Here is a 14892-nt window from a genome sequence, read left to right as displayed (position 1 = left end):
TACATTGTAGATTGTGGGGAGAATTCAAATTGACAAAAAATTCATAAACATATACTTAATAAAATGCAAGTCGTGATGATGAAGTGTTAATTAAATTTTACCAAAAAAGTTAGGAATAAATCCATCTCAATATGTTGATTAAAATGTATATTTTATGAGGATAATCAGAGAGGAATGCTTTATTTAATTTACAAAATATTTATAATATTTTAAGTTCTTGCAACAACTTGCCACCTGGCTCTGTTTTTAGAGGATTGTGGGTAATTCAACATTTGCAGACTTTGATTCTTTACACAATGTTGTATACATGTTTGGAGAAAGATAATTATATGTCTTACCCTGAAAGTTGCATCTACTCAATAATAGTGTGTAAATTGTTGCCTTAACTTTTTAAAAGTAGAATAAACACCTCAGTGACAAATCAAGTTGATGTAATTTGTTCCAGCACACAAGGGGTTAAGCCTGCAGATGTTTCCCCGTCTCAGTTGTATTCCTTATCAATGCAACCCGACTTGTTTTCTGCTCTGAAAACAGAACATTTGTACTTGCATGCTTCCAGCCGTTCCAATTGGTTTGTAGACCTACTACATTCCTACCATGCAATGGCAAAACACATGTGGCCCTGAGGGCTAGGAGAGTCCCCCTCCCTCCCTACCACACACACATGCGCACACACACACACACACACACACACACACACACACACACACACACACACACACACACACACACACACACACACACACACACACACACACACACACGATCCACCCTCTGGAACTAAACAGGTTTATCATACAACTCATGGCTGTTGAACTCTGATGCACTTGTAATAAACAGTGTTCCTCTGTGAATTTCACCATATTAATAAAAACTGTGAATTAGTGTCCCTCTGTGAGTCTGGGGAGAACAAAACACAGCTTGTGTAATCTGAGTCACACACACACACACAAACACACGCACACGCAAAACACACACACACACTCGCTCAACTCGCCTCATCTGTGTCAACAACCACCGCCACTAAACTAAACACCATAACAGCACACACTGTATATTAGCTATACAGGCACAGACACACGTCTTCCATCACACAAGGGTTCTGCACGATGTGTTGGTGTTCGCTTGGTTTCCCTGTTTAAGCTGAAAAGCATTACAAGAGGCACACAGAATTGGTTTAAAAACAAAAAGATGTTGTTGTGAACCAAATGTGATGGTTGGGATGAAAGGGCAATACTTGGGCGGGTGTTTATGTGCGGTTCTACTGCTGACCACTTACAGGGTTCATGGGGGTCATGGCTAGGGGACGACTACAGAGCAGTAGAGGAAGTGGGGACCTGCTAGCTAAATCTGCAAATAGGCCCTTGTCTGTGTAACGTTCGTTGTTGGAAGGATTGGACCAAGGTGCAGCGTGGAAGGCGTTCATCATGTTTATTAATGTGAACCAGCAACAAAACAAGAAAGAGGAACAAAACGAACGTGCAGCTTTGTAGTGCAAAAGGCTACAATACAAAAACAAGATCCCACACACAACAGGTGGAAAAGGCTGCCTAAATATGATCCCCAATCAGAGACAACGATAGACAGCTGCCTCTGATTGGGAACCATACTAGGCCAACCTAGAATCGAAAAACTAGAATGCCCACCCTAGTCACACCCTGACCTAACCAAATAGAGAAATAAAAGGATCTCTAAGGTCAGGGCGTGAGAGTCTGATTATTTTGGTCCATGTATAGAATGTGCCCTTTCCTTTTACAGTTTATCATTCATGTGGTGGTTTCATATTTCTGGACTGTTATTATAATCTCGTACTCTGTTGTCTCTGTACTGTAGGTACTGTGTGCTAGAACTGTAGCGTGACTGTGAGTAATGCTCATTCAGTGCAAACCCATGTTCATGTTATTTCCAGCCGAGTATCTCTGTCTGTTGCTTCTCTATGACACTAGCTTTGCTGACAGATCAAAGAGAAAGCAATCAATTGAATGTGGATGTCTTTTTCTATCTTAAGAACGAGAACTAAAATATCTGCTTTTACTTCATGCGTGTTTTAAACCATGTGACCCTTCGCCTTCGGCCGTATCTTCCACATGAAAGGGGTCGGTAAGCCGCAGGATGCCGTTTGGAGTGTTTCTTGAGAGATGCCGGATTAACGCTGAGCAACGCCACCGGATTCTTTAACAATCCACAACATTCTTAAGGAATTCGGAGAGGGGACACACATGGTAAAATACCACAGATATGAGTGATGGGCACAGGAACAAACGAGAGACAGAAGACGGAAGTTGCATCCATCCAGAGATAACGGCAAAACACAGTCTGTAGAGTCACAAAGTCTGGGGGTTTAAAAGAATGTGGTCCCAAATCCCCAAAACATCCTCCCATAACTAGAGCGCTAGAGAGAGAAAATGCGTGTGTGTGTGTGAGTGTGTGAGTGTGTGAGTGAGTGAGTGAGTGAGTGAGTGAGTGAGTGAGTGAGTGAGTGAGTGAGTGAGTGAGTGAGTGTGTGTGTGGTGTGGCACACTTTGCCGGGCTCTGAGTGTGACTGTGGTGAGAGATAAGGTCTTCTCCTCTGAAGTACTCCACAGCAAATTAATCACTCCATTCTGAAGGAAGCAGGCAGCAGCCCTTTGTAGGGGAAAGGAAGGGGTTGGGGGGGGGGGGGGTGTATGGGCAGGGGCGCACTTAGTGATTTGGAGGCCCCAGGCAGAGGCCAGTCTCAGGCCCCCTCCCCACTCATGTTTATTTAACACAATCATAGCTACTAAATGAAGAGCTGTTCAGAGACGGCTCATTAAGTCAGGATTCCTATTTGACTCAGCCGTGCTGCCTTGCTCATCCCACATTTCCCCATCTCCCAGCACTTCTAATGTGACTAGCCCCCATGCTTCACCCTCTTTTTCACCTGTCCTGCTACACAGTTTCTCCCTGCAGGCGGTCACTGAGTGGAGGTGCTAAAGGAGCTCCTTAAACTTGACCCCCAAAAACCATCTGGGTCAGATGGTTAAGATCCTTTCTTCTTTAAGGTTGCTGCCCCTATTATTCGCTGAGCCTCTCTCTGACCTTTATAACCTGTCTCTCCTCTCTGGGGAGGTTCCCAGTGCTTGGAAGGCAGCCACGGTACATCCTTTATTTAAAGGGGGAGATCAAGCTGATCCTAACCCGTTATTATAGGCCAATTTCTATCTTCCTGTTCATCAAAAGTGTTGGAAAAACTGGTCAATAATAAACTGACTGGCTTTCTTGATGTCTATAGCATTCTCTCTGGTATGCAATCTGATATCCATTCAGGTTATTGATGTGTCACTGCAACCTTAAAGGTCCTAAATTATGTCACCATTGCCCTTGATTATAAGCAATGTTGTGCTACTATTTTTATTGACTTCGCTAAAGCTTTAGATATGGTAGATCATTCCATTCTTGTGGGTCGGCTAAGGAGTATTGGTGTCTCTGAGGGGTCTTTGGCCTGGTTTGCTAACTACCTCTCTCAAGAGTACAGTGTACTGGATCGAGCTGAAAAAAAACACTCAAACTGGACAGTTTAATCTCCATCTCTACATTTAAAGACTCAATCAAGGACACTCTTACTGACACTTGTGGCTGCTTCCCGTAATGTATTGTTGTCTCTACCTTTTCTCCCTTTGTGCTGTTGTCTGTGCCAAACAATGTTTGTACCAGGTGTGTGTTGCTACCATGTTGTACTACTGCCATGTTGTATTGCTACCGTGTTGTTGTCATGTTGTGTTGCTACCGTGTTGTTGTCATGTGTTGCTGCCATGCTGTGTTGTTGTCTTAAGTCTCTCTTTATCTAGTGTTGTGGTGTCTTTCTTGTTTTGATGTGTGTTTTGTCCTATTTTTATTTTTTTATCCCCCGTCCCAACAGGAGGCCTTTTTTCTCTTGGTAGGCCGCCATTGTAAATAAGAATTTGTTCTTAACTGACTTGCCTAGTTAAATAAAGGGTAAATAAAATAAATAAATGAAAGGACATTTTTGGTGAACGAAGCAGAATAAAAAGGCTCACTGAAAAGACTTGAAAGGCCCTTCAGATATTTGCATCAACACATAGAACTGGGGTTGGCAATATTTTTGACTCGAGGGCCATATCAGGATAAAAAAAATCAACGGAGGGCGGCAGAGATATTCGTCAAAAACTATTTGTGGGCCAGAAAAAGGCCTGTTATTTAAAAAAACATTCAGGGGACAGTTTATTAGGTCAATACCCCATTCACGAAAATGGTTACCTCCTACAGACAGTGAGTCATGTGGCTATGGTTTGCTAAACAAAGCAGGCAGACAGGCATCGAGGCATTCAGTTACTGTTCGGTTGAACGTTAGAATGGGCGAAATGAGTGACCTAAGCGACTTTGAGCGTGGTATGATTGTCGGTGCCAGGCGCGTCGGTTCCAGTATCTCAGAATAGACCAGCCTCCTGGGCTTTTCACGCACGACAGTGTCTAGGGTTACAGAGAATGGTGCGACAACGGAAAAAAACCATCCAGTCAGCAGTAGTCCTGTGGGCAAAAACATGAGTCCATGGCCCCATCCTGCCTGGTGTCAATGGTACAGGCTGGCGGTGGTGGTGTAATGGTGTGGGGAATGTTTTCCTAGCAACGTTTGAATGCCACACCTTGCAGAATCAATGCCTCAAAGAATTATGGAGGCAAAGGGGAGTCCAACCCGGAACAATCCAACATTTATTTTTGATATTGTCGCTAAGCTAAATAAAAAGCAGGACGGTGCGCGCAGGACGTAAAGGTAACGTAAAGGTAATGGCGGACTGAACAAAGTTATGTAGAGCACCTCAAGATAAAACATAATATTCGAAATATCTGCTAAATTAGACTAAAATATTAGCACTAAATAATCTGGTGGGTGATAACCTTCAATCTGGATAATAACACAAAACAAATCCTAAGACTAGAGACATTTATCGACAAATATTACGAAAACAAGCAACACCCAAACATGACGGAGAATAAGACAGGGGAACCGAATCAAAAACGAAAACGTGACTCCTCAACCGACACGGATGATCTAATATTCTCAACACCGGCAATGGTAAAGGTCGAAACCGATCTGTTAAAATCAATAAATGACAAACTGGGTATACTTGAATTAGTTAGTAAAGATATAAAAGAGTTGAAGGCAAGCCTAGAGATGAGTGATGAAAAAGCTGCGGCATTGGAGAAGGAAACACACGCGCTAAAAGGGACGGTCAATAAGATTGAAACCGATATGAATGAATTTAAAAAGGAGAACAACGTTCTGAAGGAATGCTTACTGGACATACAAACTAGATCCATGAGAGAGAATTTGGTACTTACAGGTATCCAAGAGAAAGAAGGAGAGGTTCCTGAATCTGTAGTTAGAGAGTTTCTTTTTGCAGCGCTTCAGATACCGCGCAAAGTTATCGATAAGATCCAACTTGAACGTGTACACCGCCTCGGACAGAGAGGGCAGAGGTACGAACGCCCAATCGTTGCCAAATTTGCTTCATTTAAAGATAAAATAATGGTTAAAAGCCTAGGTAAAAGACTTGCTGGGACCAAAATTGGCATGAATGATCAGTTTCCGAAAGAAATTGCAGAACGGCGCAAAGTTCTGTATCCAATTTTCAAAGAAAATAGATTAAAAGCGAAACGAGTAGCTCTCGTCGTTGATAAACTATATATTGATAACCAGTTGTTCAGAGACACAAAGATTACTCCATGGTTATTTTAAAAATTACAAAGTTCTCATAGATGAGGAAAATAAACACAATTCAAGCCCGGTTACTGATTGTAACAATACAATACAAAATATAGCTTTTCTATAAATCTTCACATATAATTAATTGAACACAAGCACTATTTCTATATAGTGAAGATAAAAACTAAGTAAACAGAAGGCACAGTATGTGTGGATGGTGTGGTGTGTGTTTATTTTTATTTGTTATGTTTGGAAAGTTGAGTGAGTGAGTAATGAAATAGTTGCATATCCCAGAGCCAGTGTATTGCTGTGGGCCGGGTATGAGAGGGCTTTCAATGTTGTTCAGATGATGGATATACTTTTATAATGAATTACACGTCTTATTTATTTATTGTCCTATCATGGGGAACTACATTTTTAAAATAAATTATATCTAATTATTTATTATCCTATTTTAATGGTACGGTCCATGGCCCTATACCCTAGACACCCACATGAATGGCCCAGATACTAAGGAGAAGTCCCTAACTGTTTTATGTGCATGCTGTATGCGGTCTGTATGCAGCCAAAATGAGGTCAGGGACCAAGAGCAGCACTGCCCCCTCAAGATTCTGAGCCTGCTTGGCAGGGTTGGTCCTGCAAAGCCAAAGCCCCCTAAAAGGAGAGCATAATAAACAAGGAAATTCTCAAAGCTGCTAATGAGAACCTTGATGACCTTGTACCTAGCCGGTGGGGATTCCGGTGGGGTGCCCCCACCCAGGCAGTGGCAGTGCTGGCAACACTAGCTGCAGTAACCCATGGGGAAGGGGTCACACTCGGATATTCAGAGAGGGGGTATATTATTGTGGCCCTGGTGGCACGAAACCAATCGGACTGCATGGAGATGCTTGGGAACATGGTCAAAATGGATGACCGTATTGTGGGTGTTTCAGGAAAAAGGTGTACATTTGACCTCCATCATCTAGGATGTGACAATGGTAAATAAATCTCTACATTTATGCTCATTTTTTGCGCGGTCTTGCAGGCCTTCTCATGCAGCTGCAACTGCAAGTACATTTGTAAATCATGACCCATCTTGAGTTGGGCTCTGGGATGGTGCAATTGTTGAGAGGGTGAGCTTATGGTTGTGTGGGGGTAAGGGCTGAATGTGTGTGGGTGTATGTGTGTATCCCACAACTGTTGCGAAGGAAGAAGTAAAAGATGTTAGGGACTATAGAGGATGATTCACAGCAATATGTAATAAAAATCGAGGTGAGGGCGATGGAAATGCATTTGGCAATGGATCTGCTTCGGTTCGGTGGATGGTGCTGTGTGCACTTTTCGAAGGATGGATCCCAGTCGGTCCGGGGCTGTGCGATGCGGGGGGTCGGGGGTGGTCTGCCGGGCATTGGGATGACAACCCAACTCGAGATGGGGGCTTTTGGCGGGTGGAATAGTGGGGACCAATTGGAGGTTTGCTTAGTGGAGATGCAAATGTCATTGTACAACTATATAGACACTCAATCATTATGTTACTTTTTAATAGGACGTTTACAAACATATATTTTGATAAAAATAATTGAAAGGTGTGTCTCATTATGGTAAGTGGTGAAATAAGTATAGCCAGTTACAATTGTAATGGCTTAGCAGATAATAAGAAAAGACGATCAGTATTTACCTGGCTAAAAGAGGATTATAATATCTACTGTTTACAGGAAACCCATTCAACAGTTTTAGATGAAGTTTTGTGGAAAAAGAACTGGGGGGGCGAAATATATTTCTCCATGGGCAAAGAAATTCAAAAGGGGTGATGGTTTTAATTAATAATAACTTTGATCCAAATGTACAACTTGTCCAAACAGATCCTCAAGGTAGATGGATTATTTTAAATATGTTATTGGACAATAAACATATATGGCTTATTAACCTATACGGTCCGAATAATGATGATCCAAGATTCTTTGACAATATATATAAGAATGTATCAACTCTACAAGCAACACTAGACTCTATTATTATAGTGGGAGATTTTAATTCGGTCTTAAATACCTCTATGGACCGGAAAGGAAATCACACTACAAACTATCACTCTCAGGCACTTAAGGAAATCAGGAATGTCATGGATATATTGGAATTAGTGGATATATGGAGACTTAAATACCCTGACCTAGTGAGATATACATGGCGGAGGCTTAATCAAGCTAGTTTGCCTTGACTACTTTCTTATATCATTCTCTCTGGCACCAAAAGTTAAAAAGTGTTTGATAGGGGACAGAATGCGGTCGGACCATCACATAATTGGCATATATATTACTCTTACAGAATTTCCACATGGGCGAGGATATTGGAAATTTAATCAAAGCCTACTAGATGATAAATTGTTTAGAACTAGGACAGAAGAATTTATAACTGACTTTTTTAGACATAACATAGGTACAGCAGATCCCCATATTGTATGGGACACTTTTAAGTGTGCCTTTAGAGGCCATGCAATTCAGTACTCATCTATAAAACAAAAGCAATTTCGATCAAAAGAGTCCATATTAACAAAGGAAATTGAAGGACTAACAGTACAGTTAGATAACAATAAAAACGGTACCATAGAGGCACAGAATAAGTTAGAGGAAAAACAAAAAGAAATGGAGGAACTTATTCAAGAAAGATCCAGTGTAATATATTACAAAAATAAAGAGAACTGGATGGAATATGGGGAAAAATGCACCAAATTCTTTTTCAATCTTCAATATAGAAATGCTACCAAAAAAAACGTATTAAAACTTGTTACAAATGATGGAGTCACGCATGATTCACCAAATGATATTTTGAAAGAAGAAGTAAAGTACTTTAAGAATATATTTTCGTTTCAGGCTCCTCCATCTCCACTAACTGAAACTAATTGTATGGATTTTTTCCCTAATAATAATGTAAAATTAACATCTGTACAGAAAGACTCATGTGAAGGCCTAATTACAGAGGAGGAACTACTAGATGCAATTGGGGCCTTTAAGGATGGGAAAACTCCAGGACTGGATGGCATACCAGTGGAAGTATACAAACATTTTTTTGATATACTCAAAGGACCATTATTAGCTTGTTTTAATCACTCCTATATAAATGAGAGATTATCAGACACGCAACAAGAAGGTGTGATATCATTATTACTGAAACAGGACCCAAGTGGTATATATAAAGATCCAGTCCATTTAAAAAATTGGAGACCTCTTACACTTCAGTGTTGTGATGCAAAAATCCTAGCAAAATGCTTGGCGCATAGAATAAAAAAAGTTTTGTCAGATATTATTCATCCTAATCAGACAGGTTTTTTACATGGACGATACATTGGAGATAATATAAGGCAAGTACTGGAAACAATAGAACACTATGAAATATCGGGGACACCAGGCCTGGTTTTCATAGCTGATTTTGAAAAGGCTTTTGATAAAGTACGACTGGAGTTTATATATAAATGTCTAGAATATTTCAATTTTGGGGAATCTCTTATAAAATGGGTAAAAATTATGTATAGTAACCCTAGGTGTAAAATAGTAAATAATGGCTACATCTCAGAAAGTTTTAAACTATCTAGAGGAGTAAAACAAGGTTGTCCACTATCGGCATATCTATTTATTATTGCCATTGAAATGTTAGCTGTTAAAATTAGATCAAACATTAATATTAAGGGATTAGAAATCCAGAGCCTAAAAACTAAGGTGTCATTGTACGCTGATGATTCATGTTTTCTTTTAAAACCACAACTAGAATCTCTCCACGGCCTCTTAGAGGATCTAGATACATTTGCTATCCTCTCTGGATTAAAACCAAATTATGATAAATGTACCATATTACATATTGGATCACTAAAAAATACACATTTTACATTGCCATGTAGTTTACCAATTAAATGGTCTGACGGTGATGTGGACATACTCGGTATACAAATCCCAAAAGAAAGAAATGATCTCACTCCAATAAATTTTTATAGAAAGTTAGCAAAAATAGATAAGATCTTGCTACCATGGAAAGGAAAATACCTGTCTATTTGTGGGAAAATCACCCTGATTAACTCTTTAATCATATCACAGTTTACCTATTTGCTTATGGTTTTGCCTACACCTAGTGACCTGCTTTTTAAATTATATGAACAAAAAATATTCAATTTTATTTGGAACGGCAAGCCAGATAAAATTAAAAGGGCCTATTTATATAACGAATATGAATTCGGAGGGCAGAAATTATTAAATATTAAAGCATTAGACCTCTCACTAAAGGCATCAGTCATACAAAAGTTATACTTAAATCCAAACTGGTTCTCTAGTAGATTGGTACGAATGTCTCATCCTATGTTCAAGAAGGGCCTTATTCCCTTTATTCAGATTACACCTGCTCACTTTCGGTTGCTTGAAAAGGAAATAATTTCCAAAATATCTTTATTTTTTAAACAAGCCTTAGAAAGTTGGTTGCAATTTCAGTTTAATCCACCTGAAAGGACAGAACAAATAGTACAACAAATCTTGTGGTTAAATTCAAATATAGTAACTGATAAAAAAACTGTATTTATCGAAGAAATGTTTAAAAAAGGTATAATTTTTGTGAATGATATCATAAATAGGACTGGTGGAGTAATGTCACACATGCAGCTAACACAGACATATGGAAATGTCTGCTCTACCCAAAATTACAACCAATTAATTGCAGCATTACCACAAAAATGGAAGAGGCAGGTGGAAGGGGATAAAAGTAAGGAACTTGTATGTCGGCCTTATATTAAAGAACATAAATGGTTAAAGAAAAGTGTGATAAATAAAAACATACCAATTTCATTTAAGGACCAAAAAACTTACAGCTGTGCCATATAAATTGCAAAATAGTTGGGAAGAGATTTTCGATGTACCCATTCCATGGCACATGGTTTATGAATTGATACGCAAAATAACGCCGGATTCAAAACTTCGAATTTTTCAATTTAAATTATTGTACTAAATTCTTGCAACTAATAGAATGTTATATATATGGGGGATACAATCTTCTCAGCTCTGTAGATTCTGCTGTGAGGAGGCAGAGTCATTAGACCATTTATTTTGGTATTGTCCGCATGTAGCTCATTTTTGGTCACAGGTCCAGGAATGGTTGAAGAATTGCAACATTTGCGTAGAACTAACGCTACAGATAGCAATACTGGGGGATTTGAAAAGCCATAGTCAATCAATCAATAATATAATAATTATTTTAGCAAAAATGTTTATTTTTAATTTACAATCCGTGGAAGCTATGAGAATAGGAAGATTCAAATCTTTTGTGAAGCATCACAGCACAGTTGAAAAATATATGGCAAATAAAAATCCGAAATGGATGATGTTGGAAGATAGATGGGAAAGGTTGAGTGGAGCTGAAGGGTGGGACTAATAACAAGATAAACAATGTAGGGCATACGGGATCTGTGAAATGTGTATAGGTGCGGAGCTATTGTGAAATAGCACAGTTACAAGTGGAAATCAAACTGGATGGACAACAGAAATAGAGGAAGGACTAAGAACAAACAAGAGAGAACTATTATAAAGTAGACTGTGTCTGTAAAATGTGTATAAGATGTATAAATTGAAGGTAAAAACAGAAATGTTTATCAGTTTACTCCAATTGGGGGATCGGTGGTAGGGTTTGCAGGGAATAATAATAAAGGTATACTCTTTAAAAAAAGTATGTATGTCTATGTAGGTATGTGTATGTATATATGTGTATATGTATGCATAAGTGAATGGATATATATATTTACCCCAAAAAATATGGGGGATTGGAAATGATGCAGACAATTACATTGGAAGCAACATTCTTTCCGCAATATTAAGCTGATCCACCCCCCAAAGAAAAAAAAATAATAAAAAATAATAATAATAATAATAATAATAATAATTTAAAAAAAGCAGCCTTCCAAAGAGAGGATGGCTTTCACTTCAGCAGCGATGAATTCATGAACTTCTTTGACGAAAACATCATGGTCATTAGAAAGCGAATTACGGACTCCTTTTTTAATCTGCGTATTTCTCCAAAACTCAGTTGTTCTGAGTCTGCACAACACTGCCAGGACCTAGGATCAATTAAAACACTCAAGTTGTTTAATCCTATATCTCTTGACACATTCATGAAAAGAGTAATTGCCTCTAAACCTTCAAGCTGCATACTGGACCCTATTCCAACTAAATTACTGAAAGAGCTGCTTCCTGTGCTTGGCCATCTTATGTTGAACATAATAAATGGCTCCCTATCCACCAGATGTGTACCAAACTCACTAAAAGTGGCAGTAATAAAGCCTCTCTTGAAAAAGCCAAACCTTGACCCAGAAAATGTTTAAAAAACTATTGGCCTATATCAAATCTCCTATTCCTCTCAATTTTGGGGGGGAAAGCTGTTGCGCAACAACTCACTGTCTTCTTGAAGACAAACAAAGTATACGAAAAGCTTCAGACTAGTTTTAGACCCCATCATAGCACTGAGACTGCACTCGTGAAGGTGGTAAATTACCTTTTAAATTACCTTGGCGTCACACCAAGGCTCTACATCTGTCCTCGTGCTCCTAGACCTTAGTGCTGCTTTTGACACCATCGATCATCTCATTCTTTTGGAGAGATTGGACACCCTAATTGGTCTACACAGACAAGTTCTGGCCTGATTGTCACGTTCTGACCATAGTTCTTTTGTATTTTCCTTGTTTTAGTGTTGGTCAGGACGTGAGGTGAGTGGGCATTCTATGTTGTTTGTCTAGGTTTCCCGTTTCTATGTTTGGCCTGATATGGTTCTCAATCAGAGGCAGGTGTTAGTCATTGTCTCTGATTGGGAACCATATTTAGGTAGCCTGTTTTGTGTTGGGTTTTGTGGGTGGTTGTCTTCTGTCTTTGTGTCTTTGCACCAGATAGGACTGTTTCGGTTTTTCACATTTGTTGTTTTCGTATTTTGTAGTGTTCACGTTTATTGTCTTAATTAAAGTCATGATGAACACTAACCACACTGCGCTTTGGTCCGATCCCTGCTACACCTCCTCTTCAGACGAAGAGGAGGAAATCTGCCGTTACACTGATTTAGATCTTATCTGTCGGAAAGATATCAGTTTGTCTCTGTGGATGGTTTGTTTCTCGACAAATCAATTGTAAGTTTCGGTGTTCCTCAAGGTTGAGTTTTAGGACCCCTATTGTTTTCACTATATATTTTACCTCTTGGTGATGTCATTTGGAAACATAATGTTAACTTTCACTGCTATGCGGACGATACACAGCTTTACATTTCGATGAAACATGGTGAAGCCCCAAAATTGCCCTCCCTGGAAGCCTGTGTTTCAGAAATAAGGAAGTGGATGGCGGCAAATGTTTCACTTTTAAACTCAGACAAAACAGAGATTCTAGTTCTAATGTAGGTCCCAAGAAACAATGAGATCTTCTGTTGGATCTGACAATTAATCTTAATCTCAAATAAAACTGTGAAGGACCTCGGCATTACTCTGGCTCCTGATCTCTCTTTTGACATCATATCAAGAATATTTCAAGGACAGTTTTTTTCCATCTTCGTAAGATTGCAAAAATCTTACATTTTGGTCCAAAAAATATGCAGAAAAGCTAATCCATGCTTTTGTCACTTCTAGATTAGACTACTGCAATGCTCTACTTTCCGGCTACCCGGATAAAGTACTAAATAAACTTCAGTTAGCGCTAAACACGGCTGCTATAATCTTGACAAGAATCCCAAAAAATCTATCATATTACTCTAGTGCTAGCCTCTCTACCCTGGCTTCATGTTAAGGCTAGGGCTGAGTTCAAGGTTTTACTGCTAAACCTACAAAGCATTACATGGGCTTGCTCCTACCTATCTCTCCAATTTGGTCCTGCCGTACATACTTGCACGTACGCTACGGTTGCAAGATGCAGGCCTCAATATTGTCCCTAGAATTTATAAGCAAACAGCTGGAGGCAGGGCTTTCTCCTATAGAGCACAATTTTCATAGAATGGTCTGCCTATCCATGTGAGAGATGCAGACTCTGTCTTGACCTTTTAGTCTTTATTGAAGACTCATCTCTTCAGTAGGTCCTATGATTGAGTGTAGTCTGGCCCAGGGGTGCGAAGGTGAACGGAAAGGCACTGGAGCGAAGAACTACCCTTGCTGTCTCTGCCTGGCCGGTTCCCCTCTCTCCACTGGGATTCTCTGCCTCTAACCCTATTACAGGGGCTGAGTCACTGGCTTACTGGTGCTCTTCCATGCCGTCCCTAGGAGGGGTGCGTCACTTGAATGGGTTGAGTCACTGACGTGTTCTTCCTGTCTGGGTTGGCGCCTCCCCTTGGGTTGTGCCGTGGGGGAGATCTTCGCATTATCAGCAACCAACACTCCTGTGTTCCAATGGCACGTTGTGTTTGCTAATCCAGGTTTATAATTTGAAAAGGCTAATTGATCATTAGAAAACCCTTTTGCAATTATGTTAGCACAGCTGAAAATGGTTGTCCTGATTACAGAAGCAATAAAACTGGCCTTGTTTAGACTAGTTGCGTATCTGGAGCATCAGCATTTGTGGGTTCGATTACAGGCTCATAATGGCCTGTAATCGAAACTTCTTCTGAAACTTCTCAGTCTATTCTTGTTCTGAGAAATGAAGGCTATTCCATGCAAGAAATTGCCATCTCGTACAACGCTGTGTACTACTCCCTTCACAGAACAGCGCAAACTGGTTCTAACCAAAATAGAAAGAGGAGTGGGAGGCCCCGGTGCACAACTGAGTAAGAGGAAAAGTACATTAGAGTGTCTAGTTTGAGAAACAGACGCCTCACAAGTCCTCAACTAGCAGATTCATTAAATGGTACCCACAAAACACCAGTCTCAACGTCAACAGTGAAGAGGCGACTCCGGGATGCTGGTGTAACCTTCACTGGGGACGGGGGAAGCATGTTCCCCCCACATTCTGAAATTGCATACTTGTCCCCCAAGATTTATTATTGGAATGTCATACAAATGAGGCTTGGTGTGCTTTAGGACCATGCGGACGCCTCTGAGCGGTCGGGTAGGCTGTTTGGAGTGTTTGTCTGACTAAAATATATACAGTACCAGTCAAAAGTTTTAATTTTTAAATTTGTACTATTTTCCCCAATGTATAATAGTGAATACATCAAAACTATGAAATAACACATATGGAATCATGTAATAACCAAAAAAGTGTATAACAAATCAAAATATATTTTAAATTCTTCAAAGTAGC

The 14892-nt window shown here is 39.8% G+C and overlaps 1 protein-coding gene across 1 annotated transcript in view; it reads right to left on the bottom strand.

Annotated features, from left to right (window-relative positions):
- The window catches only part of LOC129855211 (potassium voltage-gated channel subfamily KQT member 1-like), a 301702-nt gene that overhangs the window by 94224 nt on the left and 192586 nt on the right, over window positions 1–14892 (bottom strand). The gene's annotated exons all lie outside the window — the stretch shown is intronic.

This window comes from Salvelinus fontinalis, chromosome 5 (genome assembly GCF_029448725.1).
Source record: "Salvelinus fontinalis isolate EN_2023a chromosome 5, ASM2944872v1, whole genome shotgun sequence".
NCBI lineage: Eukaryota > Metazoa > Chordata > Actinopteri > Salmoniformes > Salmonidae > Salvelinus > Salvelinus fontinalis.
This window is presented reverse-complemented; position numbering and strand designations above follow the sequence as displayed.